General features: G+C 41.0%; 1 non-coding gene across 1 annotated transcript; it reads right to left on the bottom strand.

Moving 5' to 3' along the window:
* Positions 1–2,135: 2,135 nt before the first annotated feature.
* LOC148574233 (small nucleolar RNA R71) lies at positions 2,136–2,239 on the bottom strand. Its single transcript, XR_015906255.1, has one exon. It is a non-coding gene; the product is annotated as a small nucleolar RNA R71 (small nucleolar RNA).
* Between the last annotated feature and the right edge of the window lie 5,222 nt (positions 2,240–7,461).

Raw genomic sequence — 7,461 nt, 5'->3', positions numbered from 1 at the left:
GAAAGTTAAGTCCCAATAACGTGTGCAAAGGACCTAGAGGCAATGTTGGTGGCAACGTTTGTGCCACTAACGTTGAGGTTAAGGTGGCTTTACTTAGTAACGTTAGTGAGAAAGTTGATTGTCACTAACGTTCTCGAACTCATATTTTCACTAAACGTTAACAACCCTAACGTCCTGAGCTAAAATCTCTGCCCACTTCACACTTTCTCTCTGCAAGTAAAGCCAAGCCCAAATGAAGAAGAAAACTGCTTCAAACTCAAGATCCAAAGGCCCAAGACTTGAAGAGCCAACTAGAAGATGAGAAGAGTAGTATATATAGGAGTAGCTTTGAATTATTTAAGGGAGTTCCTGGGAGTAGGAAAATAGCATAGAACTACTCCCTGTATTTTACTTTCTCTGCTCTTCTAGTTTTCATCATGTATTCTCCATCTTTGTTTTCATTTTCCAGAGCTATGAACAACTAAACCCCTTTCATTGGGTTAGGAAGCTCTGTTGTAATTTGATGGATCAATACTAGTTTTCATTATTCTTCTTCTATCTTTTCTCTTGATATTACTTGAAAGCTTTCGATCTTCATCCAATTGGGTAGTTATCTTGGAAAAGAAACTATTCATACTTGGATCTCTTCTGAACCTTGGAAGAGGAATGAAGGGATCAAGCTAGAAATGCTTTCTCATGCTGGACCAAATTGGGTTTGGATGGATATGTGACTATAATCCTCTCAATGCTTGATTTGGGAAATGCATGTGGTATAATCAGTGACCATACTTCATCTCTTCTCATGAGCAATTGACCAAGGAATTGGCTATTGATCAAGATTTGAGAGATTGAATTACAAGAAATTGTAATTCAATCACTTAAGATTGCCAAGGAGATCAATGAGTACATTGATTGAGGAAGAGATGTAAATGAGATTGATCCGGAGAATGCAACATCTCCTAAGCCCAATGAACTCCCCATTTTTGATCTTACCCATTCTCTTTAATTTATGTCATTTACATTTATGAGCAATTCCCCCATTACCATTTAAGATTCTGCAATTTACTTTCTGCCATTTACTTTCCCGCATTTAATTCTCTACAATTCTCAACTCAATTTCTGATTCGCTCAACTAGAACATTCCTCTAATTAAAGTTGCTTGATCAATCAATCCTTGTGGGATTCGACCTCACTCTATTGTAAGTTTTTACTTGACGACAAATTCGGTACACTTGCCGAAGGAAATTTCTTATGAGACAAGTTTTTCGTGCATCAAGTTTATGGCGCCGTTGTCGAGGATTGATTGTGCATCAACAATGATTAGATTGGGGGATAACTAGATTGAGCATTTTATTTTTGTTTGATTTAAATTTCTGTTTGAGTTATTTACTTCCTGTTTTAGTTAATTTCTTCCCTTCCCCCTACTTTTTTTTTGTTATTTACATTTCATCTCACTAACCCACTAACTGTTTGATATATTGCATCACTCATACTAACAGTAATTCTGACAGATATACTTTCTGCACCTATTCTCTTTGCTTGTACTTGTTGGTTGTATGACAAGGAGAAGAAGCAGGGCTTCAACTTCCTTTGATTCTGAACCTGAGAGAACCTTCCTTAGACTAAGGAGGTAGGCAAGAGACAAACGTGTAGTTGGTGCTGAAGAAGAGGAGGAACACTTTGAGGAACACTTTGAACCAAACATGGAAGAAAACATGAAAAACTATCATGAAGAAGAGGCTCACAACCATGGCGGAAGAGGTCGAACAAGTCATACTGGGGAGGATAGAAGAGTTTTAGGCTCTTATATCAATCCAAACCCAAGAAACTATGGAAGTAGCATTCAAAAGCCAACCATCCATGCCAACAATTTTGAACTGAAGCCACAGCTCATCACCCTTTTGCAGAACAACTGTTCGTTTGGAGGAAGTGTCCAAGAGGACCCAAATCAATATTTAACCACCTTCCTGAGAATATGTGACACAGTAAAGTCTAATGGTGTTCATCCTGACGCCTATAGACTGCTTTTATTTCCATTCTCACTCAGGGATAAGGCAGCCAAGTGGCTGAAATCTTTTCCAAGGGAAAGCTTGACAACTTGGGAAGACGTGGTGAACAAATTCTTAGCAAGATTTTACCCTCCTCAAAGAATCAATAGGCTGAGAGCTGAGGTCCAAACCTTCAGGCAACAAGATGGTGAGACTCTATATGAAGCATGGGAGAGGTTTAAAGACCTGACAAGGAGGTGTCCACCTGACATGTTCAACGAATGGGTGCAGCTGCACATTTTCTATGAAGGGCTCTCTTATGAGTCAAAGAAGGCCGTAGAGCATTCATCCAGAGGATCTTTGAATAAGAAGAAAACCATTGAGGAGGCTATAGATGTCATTAAAACAGTAGCAGAGAACGACTACTTCTATGCTTCCGAAAGAGGGAACACAAGAGGAGTAATGGAGCTAAACAATGTAGATGCTCTGTTGGCCCCAAAACAAGCTCATTACCCAGCAGCTGGCTGACCTCACCAAGAAGATGGAGAGGAACCAAGTAGAAGCAATCTCCACTTCATCAACAACCCAAGAAGGAGTGAATGAAGAAGCAGAGGGTAGTCAGGAGCAAGCCAACTACATTGGGAATTCACCTAGGTAGAACCATGATCCATACTCCAAGAATTACAACCCTGGATGGAGGAATCACCCAAACTTTGGGTGGGAAAATCAACAAGACCAAAGCCTTGATCAAACACACCCAAATCTAAACAATTTCACATCTAGACCATATCAACATCCCAATAACAACACCTCTCCACATTCATATCAAGGCCAGAACAACCCTCCTCAACCTGACCTATCATCATTTGACGAAAAAATCTCAAGGATTAAAAATCTACTTGAAGGAATATGCAAGGATATCCAGGACAGTAAAGCATTCAGAGAGGAAGTGCAGTCAAATATACAAAATCAGGATGCTGCCATCAAGAAGCTTGAGACACAAATTGGCTATTTATTCAAGCAAATTCCCAGCCACAACCTTCGCAGTAAAACTAACTCAACCAAAAGGGAGGAGTGTCAGGCTATCACCCTTCGGAGTGGGAAGGAACTGAAGGAAACCCCCCAGAAACCACAAGAAGAGCAGGACGAAGCTCAAGTTCCGACTTTGAGTTCACAAAAAGGGGAAGGAGTGCTGAAACCAGAAATCCCAAGAGTCCCATACCCTCAGCAACTAAAGAAGAAGGGAGATGACAATCAGTTTTTAAGATTTTTGGAAATCTTCAAGAAGCTGCAAATCAACATACCCTTTGCTGAAGCGATAGAACAAATGCCACTCTACACCAAGTTCTTGAAGGAGCTCATGACTAAGAAAAGAAGTTGGAAGAACAACGAGACTGTGATACTAACAAAAGAGTGTAGTGCTATCATTCAGCACAAATTGCCCCAGAAATTGAAGGATCCTGGGAGTTTTCATATCCCTTGCATTATAGGAGAAATCACAGTGGAGAAAGCCCTTTGTGACTTAGGAGCCAGCATCAACTTGATGTCAGTAGCTATGATGAGGAAGATGAAGATAGAGGAGGCTAAACCAACAAAAATGGCCCTACAGTTGGCAGACAGATCGTTCAAGTTCCCGCATGGCGTCATAGAAGATTTGCTGGTGAAAGTGGGAGATTTTATCTTCCCAGCAAACTTTGTAGTGCTGGACATGCAGGAGGAAGCCAAGGCTTCCATCATCCTGGGAAGGTCGTTCATGGCCACTGCTGGAGCTGTCATTGATGTCCAAAAAGGTGATCTTACCTTAAGACTACACAATGAAAAGATGACATTCAATGTGTTCAAGGCCATGAGTTACCCACCAGAACAATTGGGGGAATCCATGAGGTTAGATGTACTTGAGGAGGAAGTGCAAGAGAATTTTGAAGAAGAAGAACCTGAAGAACCTGAGAGATTGGTAGATGAGGAATCTGAATCAAGTGAAGAGGTTGCAACAGCAGAGATTCATATACAAGGTGCACCAAAAGAAGAAAACAAAAAGTCAGAAGCACCCAAACTTGAACTTAAAGCACTACCACCCACTCTCAAATATGCATACTTAGGAGAACATGAAAGTTACCCAGTGATCATAAGTTCATGCCTCAGCCAAGATCAAGAGGAAGAATTGCTCAAGGTACTGCGACAACACAAAGATGCCATTGGTTGGACTCTTGCTGACCTAAAGGGGATAAGTTCAGCCATATGCATGCACAAGATACTGCTGGAAGATGATGCCAAACCATCCATTCAATCCCAAAGGAGGTTGAACCCTATCATGAAGGAAGTAGTACAGAAAGAAGTTATGAAGTTATGGTAGGGAGGGGTGATCTACCCAATCTCAGATAGCCCGTGGGTTAGCCCCGTGCATGTTGTCCCAAAAAAGGGAGGAATCACCGTGGTTCCCAATGAGAAGAATGAATTAATTCCTACAAGGACAGTCACAGGATGGCGGATGTGTATAGACTACAGGAAGCTCAATGAGGCTACACGAAAAGATCATTTCCCCCTTCCATTCATGAATCAGATGTTGGAAAGACTTGCAGGGCACGCATATTATTGTTTTCTCGACGGTTATTCAGGATATAACCAAATAGTGGTTGATCCCAGAGATCAAGAGAAAACCTCATTCACTTGCCCATATGGAGTGTTTGCCTACAGGCGCATGCCATTTGGGTTATGTAATCCACCTGCAACTTTCCAACGCTGCATGCTTTCTATCTTTTCAGATATGATAGAAAAGTTCATTGAAGTTTTTATGGATGATTTCTCGGTATTCAGAGATTCCTTCCCTAGTTGTCTACATCACCTCGCCTTGGTATTGAAAAGATGCCAAGAGACCAATTTGGTCTTGAACTGGGAGAAATGCCACTTTATGGTGACAGGAGGAATAGTCCTGGGTCACAAGGTTTCTAACCAAGGCATTGAGGTTGACAGAGCTAAAGTAGAACTCATTGAAAAACTACCTCCACCCAGTGATGTCAGGGCAATTAGGAGTTTTTTGGGGCATGCTGGTTTTTACAGAAGATTTATTAAAGATTTTTCAAAGATAGCCAAGCCCTTAAGCAATCTCCTTATATCTGATACACCATTCATCTTTGAAGAAACATGCATGTTAGCCTTTGAAAATCTGAAAATGAGGTTGTCCTCTGCTCCTATTATTTTCCCACCTGATTGGAATTTACCATTTGAATTGATGTGTGATGCATCTGATTTTGCAGTTGGGGCAGTGTTAGGACAGAGGAAAGACAACTTAGTCCATGTGATATACTATGCTAGCAAAGTTCTTAATGATACTCAAAGAAATTATACCACTACTGAAAAAGAGTTACTAGCAATAGTTTTTGCATTTGACAAGTTTAGATCATACCTCATTGGTGCTAAAGTGATTGTTTTTACAGATCACACAGCACTTAAATATTTGTTTGCCAAGCAAGAATCAAAACCAAGACTAATAAGATGGATCTTATTGTTGCAGGAATTCAATATTGAAATTAGAGACAAGAAGGGAGTGGAAAACAAGGTAGCAGATCACCTATCCAGGATCCCTCATGATAAAGGTGGAGCACATGATACAAGTGTGAACGAGCTCTTCCCGGATGAGCAGTTGATGACAATTCACAAAGCACCATGGTTCGCAGACATTGCCAACTTCAAGGCATCTGGAGCATTACCTCCAGAGATAAATAAACATAAAAAAAAGAAGCTCATGAATAATGCAAAATACTTTGTCTGGGATGAGCCATATCTCTTCAAGAAGTGTTCAAATGGAATCCTTAGAAGATGTGTTTCAGAAGAGGAAGGACGAGAGGTCCTATGGAACTGCCATGGCTCATGTTATGGAGGACACTTTGGAGGAGACAGAACTGCAGCAAAAGTGTTACAAAGTGGATTCTTTTGGCCCACCCTTTTCAAAGATGCAAAAGAACTGGTAAGGAGCTGCAATGAATGCCAAAGATCTGGAAACTTGCCCAAAAGAAATGAGATGCCACAAAATTTCATCTTGGAACTGGAACTGTTTGATGTGTGGGGAATTGATTTCATGGGACCATTCCCAACCTCATATGCAAACAATTACATTTTGGTGGCAGTAGATTACGTCTCCAAGTAGGTAGAGGCTATTGCAACCCCAACAAATGATAACAAAGTTGTCATGAACTTCCTCAGGAAGAATATCTTTAGCCGGTTTGGAGTCCCACGAGCACTCATCAGTGATGGAGGGAGCCATTTTTGTAACAAACCACTAGAAGCTCTTCTCCTACGATATGGGGTAAAACATAAGGTAGCTATACCATATCATCCCCAAACAAGTGGACAAACTGAGATATCCAATAGAGAGCTAAAGAGGATTCTGGAAAAGTCTGTGGGTGCATCAAGAAAGGATTGGTCGAATAAGCTGGATGATGCTCTTTGGGCATACAGAACAGCATTCAAAACACCACTTGGGATGTCCCCTTATCAACTGGTTTATGGGAAAGCTTGTCACTTACCACTGGAGCTGGAACACAGGGCTCTCTGGGCTATCAAGATACTAAACTTTGACAGCATTGCTGCTGGTGCAAAGAGGATCTTGCAACTGCAAGAGATGGAGGAATTCAGGTCACAAGCCTATGAAAATACCAAGATGTATAAAGAGAAGGCAAAGAGAAGACATGACCTACATCTTGCACCTAGGAGTTTCGAAAAGGGGCAACGAGTACTCCTCTACAATTCTAAATTGAGACTATTCCCAGGAAAACTCAAATCAAGGTGGTCCGGACCTTTTCTTGTCACAAAAGTTTCGCCTTATGGACATATCAAAATCATGGATGAAGGCTCTGAAAGGACTTTTACAGTGAATGGACAAAGACTCAAGCATTATCTGGGCAACTTGGGGGAAAACCCCAGAGTAAATTACCACCTCAAGTAAAGGAGGAACCGTCGAGCTAGCGATGATAAAAGAGCGCTCTGTTGGGAGGCAACCCAACCTCAGGTATTTTCCTTTTCATCTATATTTCAATAAGGATCACAAGTTGTTTCCCCTTGTATTGCGAGGAGCTAAGTTTGGTGTTCCACACCAAAACAAGTCAAGAGTGAAAGTGTGATTCTAAGTTTGGTGTTCCACCAAAGACATTAGAATTACACCCCACTCCCAAAACACATTGCTAGCTCCAACCAATCAAGGGAAAGCACTTAGATGTAGTTAGACTTTAGTAATAATTGTCATATTAACAACAAGATATGAGGCTCTCTGCATATATGCAATGTTTTATACTGGGCAAGGAACTAAGTTTGGTGTTCGCACACCAAAGTAAGTTCAACAGCCACAAGCACACACACAAGCTAACTATGTCTCAAGTACTTTGGGAACAAGCAACTTCCAATAACTTTACAGGAATCTTATGAGGAAATAGTGCATCTTTACCCAAGGAAGTGAAGTAGCAACTATTAGGATGATGACAAAGAAAGAGAGCAACTAGAA

The sequence above is a fragment of the Arachis ipaensis genome, chromosome B2, assembly GCF_059453495.1.
Source record: "Arachis ipaensis isolate K30076 ecotype BB chromosome B2, ASM5945349v1, whole genome shotgun sequence".
Lineage (NCBI taxonomy): Eukaryota > Viridiplantae > Streptophyta > Magnoliopsida > Fabales > Fabaceae > Arachis > Arachis ipaensis.
The sequence above is the reverse complement of the archived record's forward strand: the minus strand, read 5'-3'. Positions and strand labels throughout refer to the sequence as shown.